The sequence below is a fragment of the Sceloporus occidentalis genome, unplaced genomic scaffold, assembly GCF_023333645.1.
Source record: "Sceloporus occidentalis isolate IW3139 unplaced genomic scaffold, rSceOcc1.0.p SCAF_166, whole genome shotgun sequence".
Classification (NCBI taxonomy): Eukaryota; Metazoa; Chordata; class Lepidosauria; order Squamata; family Phrynosomatidae; genus Sceloporus; species Sceloporus occidentalis.
This window is the reverse complement of record NW_028317146.1, coordinates 757,602-770,498: the sequence shown is the minus strand read 5'-3', so window position 1 is coordinate 770,498 and position 12,897 is coordinate 757,602. Positions and strand designations below refer to the sequence as shown.

Genomic DNA, 12,897 nt, shown 5'->3' with positions numbered 1-12,897 from the left:
TTGTACTTCAGGTGTGAAATTACAGCTCCTGGTATATGTTGCGGTCACACAACACCCAGATATGTGTCCAGCAACATCTCCTGAGTACATTGATACCCCACATGCATGGGTTTGTCAGATTGTTTGGGGGCAAAAGGGCCACGTTTGGAACATGAGCAATTCAAATTCAGTAGGAATTTTACATCTGGGTAAAGAAAAATGCTTGTACCCAACTATCAGTAGGGACAGGTTACAAGAAAGCCTGGCCTATCTCCAAGAAGGGATTTGATCTAGCACCTTAAGTGGTCCCTCATGCCACGGAATGGACACAGGGGTCACTTGACAGTGCAAATAAAAACGCTTAAAAATGGTGGAGCAAATAAAAGCTAAAAAACAGTAAATGTAACAAAAAATTAAAAAAAAATACAAAAATGGAGCAGGAACAAAAAAAAAATTAAAAATGGGAAACTGTGTGATACAGCTTGAAGCAGTCACCGACACAGAGTGCAGGTTTTCCAGGGCAATCTGGACAGTAAAATGTGGTGTCCTTTCTTTGCCCCCTGCTGTAGCATACCCTGCATCTCTTTTGGGGATTCTGCTTCTTTGCTGTAGGGGGGATTTTAAAAATAAAATGGGTAGCCCCAATTCTGTTGGTTCCCATCACTACTTGGGGACCAGGTGCATCACGGTACAAGATACCTGAAATTACTTCGAGCTGAAACTGCAAAAAAGACAGCTTCAGCCCAGTGTCTGCTTTTTTGTGCAGCAAAAAAGCGTTATAGGTTGCAATTTGCATTAGATAAATTGCAACCTTCTTGTACCAGGCCTTTGTCTTCCTCATAATGAGGTAGGGCTGTAGGAGTTGATCTGACAGATCAACTCCACCCATGTGCTTGTTATAGGCCCCGATGCACACTGGCTTTGTAGTGACCCCAGCTCTGCCACGGACAGAAACCTCCACGGTTCTTTCATCGTGGATGGTGCTCAGCATGCACACCTCTTTTCTGTCCTTGAACTTCAATGCCAAAAGCTCCTCTTGGCGTAGAGCTGAGGTCTCCCCCTTTCCTAGCCGGGTTCGTACCAGGCGTTGTGGGAAACCCAAGCGGTTCTTTTTTATAGAACCGCAAGCTACCGCATCGAAACAATACAGCAGCTTGAACAAAGGGACGCTTGTATAGAAGTTATCTACATACAAGTGGTAGCCTTTGTTCATAAGGGGGAATATTAGGTCCCAAACAATCTTGGCACTGGTGCCCAGATGATCTGGGCAACCTGGAGGGTCAAGGTAGCTATCCTTACCCTCGTATACCCGGAAGGCATGAGTATATCCTGTCTCGCTCTCGCAGAGCTTATACACCTTCACTCCATACCTGGAGCGCTTGGAAGGAATATACTGCTTGAATCCCAACCTTCCTTTATATTTCATTAGGGATTCATCCACGCAGATATTCTTTCCAGGTGTATAAACCTCTGGAAACCTGGCAGCGAGATGGGTAATCAGGGGGCGGATTTTGTACAGCCTATCAAACTGGGGGTCCTCCTTAGGGGGGCACAGGCTGTTGTCGCTAAAATGCATGAAACGAAGAATCATTTCATACCTTTGCCTAGTTATAGTTTGGGCAAAAATGGGGGTACTAAAGATGGGGCTGGTGCTCCAGTAGGAGCGGATGGAGGGCTTTTTTATAATGCCCATTAACATTGTGAGTGCCCAGAATTTAAGAAATTCTGGCACGTCAATGGGAGTCCATGGCTGTTTTGCCCAAAAAGAATTAGGGCTAGCAGCACGGTGCTGCTGGGCATAAATGTTTGTTTGTGTGACAATGTCTCCCAAGACATCGTCTCCCAAAAAAACCTGCACAAATTGCAGTGGAGTGAATCCTGTAACATCAATATTGATGCCAGGAATTCCAGAAAAAGGAGGGATAGCTGGCTTGTACCTATTAGGCGCTACCCATGCCTCTGGTGCACTGCCACGACTACGTGTGGTAGGCGTCCTAACAGCCACAGATACATCACTAGATGTATCTGTGAACTGACCAACGTCAAAATCTGACGCTGTATCAGTGGCCTCAGAATCTGTGGCCAAAAAGGCATACGCCTCCTCAGCCGTATACCGCTGCATGGTAAGAATTGCAGCAAAAATAGTGGGGAAGGAAAGGGTTAATGGCTATAATAAAAAATAAAAAAAAAACTAAAAAAAAGTAAAAAAAAGTAAAAAAAGTAAAAAAACATGTAAAAAAAAAAAAAAAACCAAAAACAATTGCCACTATGCAAGATCACTGTTTATGCAGTGATTAATGGCAATGAAGGGGTTAATATTATATGGGTGGCTCTTATAAGAGCCTTTGGATCAATATATATATATTTTTATTAGGGAATACCTGAAATACCAGAACACACCGATCTGTCTCTCTCCCTCACTAGAAGCAAGTGAAGGAGGGGGGCAGATCCAATACTGATCAAAGGCAATGTTTAGAAAACATTGCCTTTGATTTATCAAATCATGATCACTCTTATGAGTGATCTGACCACTAGGGGTGTTATTCACTGGATGTCCATGACATCCAGCAACACCCCCCCGATGATGTCAGCAGGCTCCGCCCCCCGGCTTGATGGGCGCCGCCATCTTGAAACACCGCGTGTGTTTCGAAGACACCGGCACCGGGAAGGTAAGTTGAGCATTTAGGAAGCGATCGCGAGTCGCTTCCTTTGCTAAACAGGTGTTGCAAAGATGCCTCGATACTGAGGCATCTTAGCAACACCAGCTAAGCAAAGGAAGCGACTCGCGATCGCTTCCTAAACCCGTTTTTCGGCGGCGGGCGCCGCCATGTTTGAAAGACGTGCAGTCTTTCAAACATGTTTTTTTTTTGCTCCTAGGAGCGATCGGGGGGGGCGGGAATGTTTTTTTTGGTGTTGCTCAATGCCTCGATGTCGAGGCATTAGAGCAACACCGTTTGAGTGAAAAAATCGATCACGGATCGATTTTTTCACCCGTTTAAAGACGTGCCGGTCCTGGCACGTCAATTGTCATAATCGTCACGATTTTCAGTGACGTGCCCGGACCGGCAATTGTCACGAAGGGGTTAAACCACTTTCAGCTCCACTAACATACACTCAAATACATATCAAACTATTATACATACAAATGCACACAGTATTCTCATACAAATGGCAAGCTGTAAAACACACAAAAAGCCGCACTCTTTCACAATTTTGGCTTTCTGAGATGTAGGAATCACTCCCACTCAACGCAAACAGCTGCCCCTTTTTTCTAGCAATACTGAGCAGACAGGCCCTTGGTGGGTTCACATGATAAAATACAACATGACCACACAGAGCACCTGCCAGGATATTTCATTAATTTCAACTGCAAGTTCAGTGGGGCACTGCAGTGGGACTGGAGCCATAATTTAAATATAAATCACAGATCCTGATAAGGTGTTGCAAGTTATATTTTTTTAAACACATATGTAAAGCTGAACTACTACAGACTCCATATTCAGCTATAATTTCACCAATCCCTTTATGTTGCAAATGCAAAGAACCATGTAGGTTGATGTCAACCAATAGCAGCCTATGTAACCAGTATCTAGAAAATGTTTTCTACTGTTTTCGGTCAAATAAATGCATTTAAATTGTACAAAACACATAATGAAACATTGGAAGGTAAAGCTAAAAAGATGGTCATGACAAAAAAAATCTAATAAAGCTAGTTATTCAGGCTCCTGCTAACTGAGAAGAGTCCAGGCTGTCAGGAGACAACCTGCTATTTGCAATAGTAGAGTACATTGGACCTTAAAAGAAAGTGGTTGCTGTATGAGCTTATTTAGTCCAACAAGGCTGCTGGCAACTAGACTGCCATTACTCTGGACTGTTCTCTACTATTTGTGACCCTTGGCTCTGATGTCAAGCATGACATATGTTTCTCCATTCTCCATGGGCTTTTACCTCCTTTCCTAGTACATTTCTTCATGTGGTACAGCCTGCGAAATCCTTTTTTTCTGTGCCTCAATAAAAACAAAGTCGACAAAGGCTGCACAAAATTAACTAAAACAAAAATCAATATATCTGAAGACATTGGAGCAAATGTTGTAACTGGACTTTTGAACTCATCAAAGTCATGCTCTGGGTGACTTTAGGCTATTTTTACAATACAAGGAAATAAATAATTAGCGCACTTGTGATTTTATGACTAAACAATAAAAGCCCAATACTTTGTAAAAGATTACTCAATATCCTGTGTGCAAACACAATCACTTTAGTGTGGCTGGTGTAACTACACTGTTACCACTTTATGCAGTCCTACCACTGCTTGTCGTAGAACCCGCATCCTGTTTCTATAAATACAGTCAAGGATTACAAAATATATTTGCAATGATGTCATTTCCCCTGTGCTGTCAGTTTACATTGATCTCTACTTGTCCTGAAGAGTGTTTACCGTTGTACCACTGAGATTTCAGACACTAGAATTTAAAGCACCTGATCAAATGTGTTAAACGCACCTGCTTCACAGTCAGAAACAAAAGTCGGGTTTGGCCCTACATTAATGCAAATACTGAAACTTTAACAAAATATTGATTGATTGGATTTCAAAAAGCCAATGTGAATGGTAAGCAAAGGAGTACATAACTCGGTAGTTTTCCTAGTGAGAAAATGTTGTGAAAACATTTATCTCTAGGCTATTGATAGGCTAACACTTCTCCAAGTTGAACCTTTGGCTTTTAGTCGGGATATCTTTAGGTCCATATTTGGACAGCATTGCTCAGGAACGTATTTAAAATTAATAAAGTAAAAGCAAATGGATTCTAATATGTTAAAACCTACGGGAAGGGAATGGAAGAGTCTCATTGCTATCTCAAAGTAACGTATTCAAAGGACAGCTGATTCAGCAAAGCAATGACATTAGGGAGTAAAGAGATTCTGCATTCCCTGCCGAAGTATTGTTAGAGAGGCCCATGGGAATTAATCTAGACATTTTGTACAACCTGCATTGCATCCCTGATAGCAAAGCATTCTTTAAATAGTATGACCATGACCAGCACTAACATAGATAGTTAAGTAAATGATCAAAGATGACCTTAGAATGACGTGTCTAAACTTTTAACAGTTTATTATAGTACTATACTATTTAATACTATTCTCTTGGGAAAAAAAAATTATTTGAAAATGTATATTTGCATGTCAAAATATAAAATTTAAATTGTTGGTGCTATATAAATAAAAGATAATAATATTTAGCACAATTAGCACAATTTAAGCCATAAATATGTAAATGACAGCCTATTAAGTTGCTTTTTTGAACCTTTTTTTTTTTTTTACAATCTCCTGTTTATATAAAAACCCTCTGATCAAACTGTATAAAAGTGCAACAAAGTCTCAAAAATATAAAAAAATTTGGAAACACAGGTGAAATTGTATGAAAATAAAATAAAACACTAGTTAACTGTTAGTGTCAGTGTGATGAGATGTTTCTTACATCTGTGTTCTGTTCAAAACTGAAAACACTATAAAAATTATAATATAATATTCCTTTAAAGCAAAGTAGCCTGTGTGTACAAAGATTGAGGAGAGCAAAATGGGGTTATGTATAAAATGTGATTGTGGTGAAGAGCTGGAAAGTTGTTTTATTACCACAGCAATCAATGTTTTATTTTCAATTTTTTTCATACACAACCCATGTTTCATGTGCATTACGGTATGTTTACAGTTGTTTTATTATGATATTTTTAGTAATATATTTGTAGAAGAAAATAAGAATTAATGATTAATGCATACTTAAACTAGGCTTAATCTATTTGAGCACTGGGAATACATACAGACATGCACTCTTAGTTGTTTGCTCTTGGTCCTGGGTTCATCAATGATCCCTGCTGGACAAAGTCATAGTTCCAAAGTCTCTATAGGCAAGGGTCATAATTTCTCATAAGAACCAGATCTTAAAATTGGAGCCATAATTGCAAGAATCATGCAATTATGGCTTCAACCCCACTTAGAGAACAAAGACGAGCTTGTTGGTTTCACCCTCCCATTAAATGTTTTGTGTTTTTCATATATTTCTTTTTTCTCTCTTTTTCTTACACAGTATGACAGTATTAGCGATCAAGCACTTTAACGGAGGGTGATCAATGACGACCCCCCAAATCTGAATATTAATTTAGGAAAAAAAGAAAAAGCCTGAATATAAGACGACCCTATAGGAAAAAAGTTTTACCAGTAAATGTTAATTCATCTAAACAATTTTTTTTAATAAAAGCTATGATTGAGAAAAATATTTTGGTTTTATTTCCTTCTATTTTCCAACCTGCCCCCCAGTTATGCACATCTGCCCCAGAAATGCCTTATACCCCCTATATGCCACTGTGCCCCATGATTTGCCTTTTAACCCTATATGCCACTGTGCCCCATGATATGCCTTTTGACCCACTATGTGCCACTCTGCCTCCAGAAATGCCTTATACCCCTATATGCCACTCTGGCATTTAGAGGGTTAAAAGGCATATTATGGGGAAGAGTGGCATATAGGGAGGTTTAAGGCATTCCTTAGATCCCACGCACTTACGCTGCAGCCGGAAGGAGACGTGGCTAGCAGCGAGGGTTGTTTGCGTCCATCGCCCAGACCTTCCCCGGCTGTCAGAGATCAGAGTTCCCCGCACCGGTGCCGGTACCGGTGCCGGTACGCAGACAACCCCCTCTGCTAGCCACGCCTCCTTCCTGCTGCAGCAGAAGTTGTCTACGCGAATCGCGTAGACATCTACACGCTGCCCCAGCTACACACCGGGGACTCAGAAGTACCGGTAAGTAGGGCAGGGGGGGGGGTTGGAGACAGGAGGAGCCAGGTCCCCTGCAGCTGCGGGAGATCTGGATCTTAGTCGTCTCATAGTCAGACCTATTTGAGGTCTGATTATAAGACGACCCCGATTATAAGACGAGGGGTATTTTTCAGAGCATTTGCTCTGAAAAAAACCTCGTCTTATAATCGAGCAAATACGGTATTTGCATTTCTACCAGACTGATGCTTAACTGGAACAATTACAAGTAAGATACACAAGTAACAAAGTTAAATATGTTTTACATGTATATTTGCCAATTAAAAGAATAAAAGCTAAAAATTGTAATATGTGGTCCTATTTGTATCCATTATCGTTACACCAACATCAATTGGGCAACTAATATTTTTAACATTTCACAGCTTCCTGCTAATTAATAATATTCTGAAATTCTTAAAATTGTTGTATCAGAACATTTTTGCCAAAATGGACATAGCATCAGTGACATCAGACTGGCTGTATTAATGGGACTGTTCAAAACTCAGAGGGAGAGAAAAATATGGGAGGTTAAATTAATACTTAAATGTAACTCTTTAAATGCTGGCCTCAACCGGGATAGGGAATTTGTATCCCATTATCACTTTGTAGATTAACAAACTAGACATGCACACAACCTGACCCCATTAGAGTTATGAATACCTCCTGACACCCCCTTTTATGACTCCAATCCACCTCTGATTTTAACACTATTGACTGATCAAAGAACCTTGCCTTAGACATTTTGATGTTACCTGCTTCCCACTTTTAACCATGTTATTTGACTGATACTTAAAGAGAGGTCTTTCACATTGTTGTATAACATGCCTTGAAAGGTCTTGAAAGCTTGCAATCTATGTTTACTCAGTTATTCAATAACGGTATCATTCAAACTCCACTTGTCTCGTGTAATTCTACGGCTAACACGGTACCAACTCTCATTTTTTATCTACTGAATTAATGAGAGATATATAATGGCAAGAGTGACATCTACCGGTAAAGCAATAGAATGCATGGAATGCTTAAGGTAAAACGTTAGACAGTGCAAACTTAATTGGGCCACCTCCTTAATACAGTTAAGTGAATAATTGCCCAGAAACAAATCCAGATTAAGATAATGGGGCTTTTGAGTGGGTACCCAGCAGTGATGTCATATGTGCAATCATTTGTTGAGGCGTCTTCTTCAGCATGTTTGTAATAGTGTTGAGTTTCCAAAATGTCACTGAGCATGAAATGCGTGGTCTAAACGTAGAACCCCCAATTCTTGCACTGTTAATGTTAAATCAAAAACACAGTAAGTATATGTAAGCACTTACAGTATCCTTAAGCACAATGACAGGCATAATAATGTCTACACCGAGCCATACTGGTAAAAGTGAATAGCTAAAGGCTTACTTACTGATCTACACCATTCACACAAGAAATACTCACAATTCAGCCTAGGATTAGAAAGCCACTGTTATTTGCATCCCCAAGAATCATATTAAAGGGCATTAAAGGAAGCACAGACAAAGCTGCATGAGAAATAGTCATGGAAACAGAGGGTGCTTTTTTCTGTGTGCTGCTTCACAGTTATGCATAGACACAGAGCCGGCCTTAGGCGTTGTGGCGCCCTGTGCGGACTACTCCTCTGGCGCCCCCCTCACTGCCCCTTCAAACTACCCCCCCATGCCCCTCAAACTACCCCTCCCCTCTGCCCCTTCAAACTACCCCCCCTGTCCATTCAAACTACACCCCCCCTGTCCCTTCAAACTACACCCCCCCTGCCCCTTCAAACTACACCCCCCCTCTGCCCCTTCAAACTACACCCCCCCCTCTGCCCCTTCAAACTACACCCTTCAAACTACACACCCCCCCCCCACTTACCTTGTTGCCGGAGTCCTGCGGTGAGAGCGGGAGGCATCCGTCTTCTCTCTCTGCCGCGGTGCCGGCATTTCATGTTGAGAGCCGGAATAGTCCGGCGCTCAACATGAGATGCCGGCACAGCGACGGAGTCACGGAGAGTAAGGGGCGCCGAGCGGTTGCCGAGAACTTCACGAGCAACCGCTCGGCGCCCCTGACCGGGACTTAGATTTAAGCATCATTTTTTTTTTAAACTTTATTTAACATGAATGATGTTAAATAAAGTTTTAAAAAAAACACAAAAAAAAACAAAACGATGCTTTAATCTAAGTCCCAGTCAGGCGCCCCTGCAACCATGGCGCCCTGTGCGGTCGCACAGGTCGCACACCCCTAAGGCCGGCCCTGCATAGACACATCAAGATATAATACATACACATAAATATGCAGCCCCTTGGCACATGTATTCATATAGAGATACACATTGACCCTACATGTGGTCCTAAGTGCTTACGTGCACAGCCTATCTTCACTTGTGTAACTGCGATAATTATGATCTTTGTCTTTTCCTTAGAAGCAGGGAGCCATTCGGATTCCTCTGTTACTGACAATATCTGACTATAAAAATCAGCTTATTAAAGGCTGATCCTGTGACATGATAGGACGTGAGAACCTCTCTTTGCCATCGCTGATCATTTTCCAGCAATGGAGTCTGCTGTCTGTCTGCAAATATCTCTGCTGCAGAAGAGGGGCCCATGCCCCAAATGAGCCCCTATCTGGGCTCTCCCAACACAAGTACTGTGTCTCTTATGCTGAGTGCTGACAACTATAGAAATGACCCAGCAGCCAATTCCCCCTTTTTGGTCCCATTGTAATCCTCCCCTGAAGTGCAGCAATTAGCAGACACCTTTGTCCAGTTGCTAGGGTAAGATAGATAACACTATGGAAACACCAAACGTATTGATTATGGAGACATGCGAATCTGCCGGCACATGCGTTTCATGTCCTACTTGGAAATGTTGCTGTTAAAATGATGCTTGTTACATTGCAATTCTTTTTCGTTATCTGGTTCAAACCGATGCCTCAGCTTGCTAGCATTGCCACAGAAAGCATGTGGTCGCCCCGCAGTGTCTGTTGGATATTTATTTAGTGAGTCATGCTCGATCATTACTAATCAGTGCTCCAGCTGTGTGGATAGATTGGTAGACGTAAGAAAAACTGCTTTTAAAGTGGAAAGGTTGGCAGAATCTGGATTGGGGGCCAGTGAAATTGGAGGCTCCAGTACTTTTAAGGAAAATAAGGATTCTTAAAATATCAGCATTGCTATGGAAACAATCTTTAATTTCAATCTACGCTGTACAGCCTTCCCACCATCGCCAATCTGTCACATTGTGATGGATGGTAAATAAAACCCCCCAGCTAGTTATTCCATGATTTCCATCACAACCCACATCTCCTTTCAGTTAGCATAATTACTATGAATGATTGGTGGATAACTATGTACAGATACATTTTTTGTTTTTTCCACTATTTTTACTTCATTGTTTCTTGCAAGATAAATATATATTTAAACTTTAACAGATCATGATATTAAGCATGTATCTCTTTTTACATAGATAATAGTGCGACATAGGTAGATATAAAGTGTTACCGAGATAAACATGTCTTCTCATTACATGTCAGTGCGATAAATATATCCCGCACATATCCTGCAAATAATATATAGCACATATATAATATATAGTATAAACTGTTATAAATTATGAGAGAAAGAGATTGTGATACACTCTGCATTATGTAAAAGCGCAGAAATGCTATCACTAGGGGCAACTCATGAAAACTGGAATAATCCAATCTACAGAAATGGTTTTATATACCGTATTTGCTCGATTATAAGACGAGGTTTTTTTCAGAGCAAATGCTCGGAAAAATACCCCTCGTCTTCTAATCGGGGTTGTCTTCTAATCGGGGTCGTCTTCTAATCGGGGTCGTCTTCAAATAGAGGTCTGATTATGAGACTAAGATCCAGATCCCCCGCACCGCTGCAGGGGACCTGGATCCTCCTGTCTCCCCCCCCCATTTAACACCCCCCCGCACACACACTTACCGGTGCTTCCTGCTGTATTGCCGGGGCAGCGGGTTGACGTCTACGCGATCCGCGTAGACAACATCCGCTGCAGCCGGAAGGAGGTGTGGCTAGCAGCGGGGGTTGTCTGTGTCCGTCGCGCATAGCTTCGCGACGGAACGCAGACAAACCCCCGCTGCCAACTCCACCTCCTTCCGGCTGCAGCGGAAGGAGACATCAACCCGCTGCCCCGGCAATACAGCAGGAAATTGGAAGCACCGGTAAGTGTGTGTGTGTGTGTGTGTGTGTGTGTTAAATGGGGGCATAGGGCATTTCTGGAATGCCTTATACCCCTATATTCCACTCTGGCACTTAGGGGGTTAAAAGGCATATTATGGGGCAGAGTGGCATATAGGGAGGTATAAGGCATTTCAGGAGGCAGAGTGGCGTTAAGGGGGCATTTAATAGAGCACTCTGCCTCCTGAAATGCCTTATACCTTCCTATATGCCACTCTGCCCCATAATATGCCTTTTAACCCCCTAAATGCCAGAGTGGCATATAGGAGTATAAGGCATTTCTGGAGGCAGAGTGCTCTATACAATGCCTTTTAACTCCCTTAATGCCACTCTGCCTCCTGGAATGCCTTATACCTCCCTATATGCCACTCTGCCCCATAATATGCATTTTAACCCCCTAAATGCCAGAATGGGATATAGGGGTAAAAGGCATTTCTGGAGGCAGAGTGGCACATAGGGGGTCAAAAGGCATACCATGGGGCACAGTGGCATATAGAGAGTTAAAAGGCATATCATGGGCCACAGTGCCATATTGGTGTGGCAAGCCTGGGGGCAGATGTGCGTAACTGGGGGACAGGTTGGAAAATACAAGGAAATAAAAACAAAAAAAATATTTTTCTCAATCATAGCTTTTATTAAAAAAAATAGTTTACATGAATAAACATTTACTGGTAAAACTTTTTTCTTTTAGGGTCGTCTTATATTCAGGCTTTTTCTTTTTTTTCCTAAGTTAATATTCAGATTTTGGGGGGTCGTCTTATAATCAGGGTCGTCTTATAATCGAGCAAATACGGTATTTCATGAAATATAAATAAGATTCCGGGATCATGCACTAGAGGGCACAATGAGCTCAGTAATAATGATGGTAATTTCCATGGCAGAAATATGATATTGCATGCTATAATATAAATACATATACATATATAGACACACACACAATACTTATAATATGTAACGTTATTTTTAATGAAAATATTCAGTGCTCCCATATAAATAAATGCATACATTTATTCTATGTCTAACATCTCCACTTCTTCTCTAGTATCCTCTTGTTTTTGTTATTCATTTTCTTATTTTTCTCTCTTCTGTTTTCTTTCTTCATCTGCATCTCTGGTGAAGATCACCAAAAATGGGCGTGCTTCCGGTGACATCCTCAAATGGGGGACAGGATGCCAGATGATGTAAGTGCAGCAGCATGCTACGTTTTTAGTGCAAGGCCGGCATATGAATCAAGCATTTGCCCAATGTGCCAGGTGGCTAGTTCAGGCATGTGTATAGAACTTGGACCCTTCAAATGCACCAATCTTTTTATTTTTACTTCTCATTTAAATTGGGAGTATAGGAGAATTTTTGTGACGGCAGCAATGGGCTGGGGCCAGAAATGACACTCCACATGTTTCACCTTGCATGCATTTTAATTTGTTCTGTGCCATCTTTGTCCCCAAACAGCTTGTCAGTGCCCCTAAACCGCCTGCCTTTGTCATTGTTGCTACCAAACAGCTTGTCAGTGCCCCAAATAGCTTGTCTACTCCATCTTTGTCCCAAACAACTGGTCAGTGCACCTAAACAGCTTATCAGCACTATCTTTGTCCCCAAACAGCTTATCTGTGCCATCCTTTACACAAAACAACTTGTCAGTGCCCCGCAAACAGCCTGCCTGTGTCATCTTTGTGCCAAAAACAGCCTGACTGTGCCCCAGCCCACACTACTTTAGCTTTAGTATACATTTTATTCATAGACTCATTTGTTGCTAGTCACAGTCAATAACATGTTTCATCTTATCTTTCTAGATGGTTAAAGTATATTGATCTATGCCAACTTAGATATTGCCTAGCCCTTTTCTTGAGCTGATCTGTATGTTTATTATACAGATATTGTATAAAAGCAAATGTGGCTATTATGCTATATATGTTA

The 12,897-nt window shown here is 41.6% G+C and overlaps 1 non-coding gene across 1 annotated transcript; it reads right to left on the bottom strand.

The window, feature by feature from the left end:
- Nucleotides 1–200: 200 nt before the first annotated feature.
- On the bottom strand, nucleotides 201–330 carry LOC149279419 (small nucleolar RNA SNORA35). Its single transcript, XR_016278581.1, has one exon. It is a non-coding gene; the product is annotated as a small nucleolar RNA SNORA35 (small nucleolar RNA).
- Nucleotides 331–12,897: the final 12,567 nt, after the last annotated feature.